Source organism: Protopterus annectens, chromosome 2.part0, assembly GCF_019279795.1.
Source record: "Protopterus annectens isolate FY-2018-M chromosome 2.part0, PAN1.0, whole genome shotgun sequence".
NCBI lineage: Eukaryota > Metazoa > Chordata > Ceratodontiformes > Protopteridae > Protopterus > Protopterus annectens.
This window is the reverse complement of record NC_056728.1, coordinates 105,289,946-105,293,302: the sequence shown is the minus strand read 5'-3', so window position 1 is coordinate 105,293,302 and position 3,357 is coordinate 105,289,946.

Here is a 3,357-nt window from a genome sequence, read left to right as displayed (position 1 = left end):
ATGATGCCCTCAGACTCCATCACAGGGTAATACTGGGAAGGAGGTGGCAAAACTTGCAGGAATGCACTGCTCTGTGGGTGGAACTAGTAGTAACAGTCAACAATATAAGACACTGGGACACAGACCTGGTACACAATGCATGGCAAAGGGTTGCAGCTGTGGGCCAGGGTCCATGCTGGTACAGGTGGAGGGCCTGCTACTCAAGCACCACTCACAGCTACTGAGGAGTTCCTTGCAAACCTTGGTGCAGCCGCCACCTCCCAGGAAGCCATCACTAGATATGTTGTGAAGGTGTATGGCACAGAGTCAACATCAGAGGAGTGTGCAGGTAAGGCCCCAGTGGGCATCATGTCAATACTGTAGCATTCATAGTGGTAGCCTTTGAATACCTGGATGCATATGTCAAGTAAAACTGAATTTGCATGTGGGGTTTTGTTATGCACACAAATGTACACCTACTGTGAATGTCAGCAATTTGGGTAGTATTACAGCTTGTACTGTACATGTTCATGATTGCACATATTATCCTGTATCAATTCCACATGTGTGTGTGCTGACAACACCTTTCCCCTACAACTACATAGGTCTCTCTGGTGTGGCTGGGAACAGCAACCTGAAGCCGGTGAGTGTGGAACTGTCTATGTGGCTCACCAATACCATAGGCATGTTGAGGGCAGCCAGTTTTTCATGCACACAACTGTTACGCTTAGCTATATTGCAATATGTGCATGTTCACATGTGGTGGGGTTAACTGCAGTGTATCACATTAGTCATCATGGGAGCCTATTCACAGGAGCTGTAACATATTGTCACATATGTTTGTATAGCTGTTGCCACTGTGCTATACGGAGTACATCAGTATTGTGTACATGGGTGCACTGTGCATTAGGTGAAAGTCCATCACATACTGCCACTCCTCACAAATCTCACAGGTGTACAATAGTAGCAACATTAACTGGATGTAGCTGCACTGCATGTTGTGGAGGGGGCCTGTCCAGAGTGAATCTGTTGTGGTCCGAATATGTGTCATGTATGTCATCATTCAGAAAGTGTGGTTTGTATAATGTCTTTGTGCCACCTCACCTATAGGTGTGTGTGTGTGTGTGTGTGTGTGTGTGTGTGTGTGTGTGTGTGTGTGTGTGTGTGTGTGTGTGTGTGTGTGTGTGTGTGTGCACATCAGAAAACATTATAGTGCAGGTAGTAATTTACATATGTTGTCTTCCCCTCACAGGTGAACATGGGGGTTGGGGTATGTCCCACTCACAACCTGATGTCAGTGTCTTATCAGACTCTGATGATAATGGCAGTCATAGTGGGGTATAGGTGGGGTTGGGGGCCAAATCTGTACTACTGGTTGACATCCTACTTTCACCAACAATTGTCCTCGCACACTCTGTCCACAGCAACCACAGATATTGGACAGTTAGAGGTTGGTGGCATACAACAGGCTAGTGTGGTGACTATGGCATGTGAGTGTAAACACTAGCCATAGGCAGAGAGGTAGAGAGGTCCCAGACAGGCAGATTGACAGGGGTGCTCAAAGGAGGACTGCTGCCGATTAGGCCCATCAGAGGTGTCACCCGACACATGTTTAGGTCTATCATGGAGGCACAGGCACGTTGTGAATGGTACACCAGACAGATGCTCAGGGTCATAGATGCAACACCACCTGGCATGCGTGACAACCTCCACTGCATTCCCAATGATGTCATGGATAGATGGTGGGGTGAGATATTGTCAGTGCTCAACCATGCAATGTCTGTGCTTGAACAAGTAGTGGCAGCAGGTCAGCAGCAACATCAGCTGAGAGCCCACGTGGCCATGCATATTCACACTCCCATAGTGGCAGTACCACTAGCACTACCGAATCGAGGATGCTGATCACAGTAGCAGGTCATGGGAACATGGTTCTGGCCATTCTCATGAAGGACATGGATCCAGCAGACAGCAGTCACCATCAGGAAGTAGTACCACATCTGGCCTTGGGCCTGGTGGTGCCACTGACACTCCTGGCAGAACCAGTTTCCGTGTCCATGCCCGGAGACGGTGTACTGTACAACCTTCCATGTAAAGTCCATGGCTGTTCAACATACTCACGTGCAAGGCTACACATGGCTTGACTGTGTGCATATATACTCACGTATCATTATCACATGCAGGTCACCACCAGACACACACAGCTCCTCTCCATGGCCCAGCTGAACACCACCCCTCCAAACACACACACATCAACTGTATGCCCCAGCCTATGCCTTTGGCAACCCCACACCACACCATACCACACCCTGTGCATGTAATGATACCTGTGCCACATCCCTGTTTTCCATAGCATCGATGCAGGGACATACTAATGTGTTTCTGATACACAGGGTGAATACATGCCAGTGTGTAGTGTAGTAATGTTGATTACATGTATAGATCTGCAATCATGGGACTTCACACATATCTACTGACCTCACAAGATCCAAATGTAGTGAAAGTTTTGAAACATGAGGAGAATAAATTTAAGATGATGCCTCTGCTTAATTTTGCAGAAACATATCGACATCAAGCAGGAATGGAAATCAAACCAGAACTGGATAAAAACCAGGCAGCAACTGAATGTGCAAAATACAAAAGAAAGAATATAAAGTGAAGGAACAGATGAGAAGGCAAGAAATGTGGAAAAAACAAATATAGTTGCAAGTATAGAACACTTCTGGAAGAGCCTCATGTTGATCTATAATGAATGCAGGAATGGTTAAGGAGAGGTGAATTCAAACCAAGAATTGAAAGGCTAATATTGGCAGCTATACTGGGCTACATACACACTGGTTTACAAAATCCATTCAACATGTGGGAGAAAGACAAATGTAGGTTTTGTAAAACCGAATTGGAATGAAACAGTCACACCTTGTTGCTGGTTGAGATGCACTAATGGTAGAGGGACTGTATACTGAAAGACATAATACTGTGGCAAGACTGTTATAGTAGAGATTGTGCAGACATTATGGTATCAAAGTGGCTGAAAAACACTGTAAACATAAGCCACAAAGATTCATAGAAAATTATGTTTATCACATGGGATCACCCATTACCAACAGTTCAAAAGACAGATGCTAGAAAATCGGATATAGTGGTCCAAGAAAAGAATATAAAAGTAGCATTGATCATTGAAATTGCCACACCCAGTGACTACAGTGTCTTCCATACAGAGCGACACAAAGTCATGAAATACCTGGATCTGCAGGCAGAAATGAGAGTCATGGGGAAGAAAGATACCCAAACACTTCCAATAATAATAGGAGCAACAGGTCTTATACAAAAGAATTTATAATCGTATTTAGGATATGTTACCAATTCATGTAACCCCATATG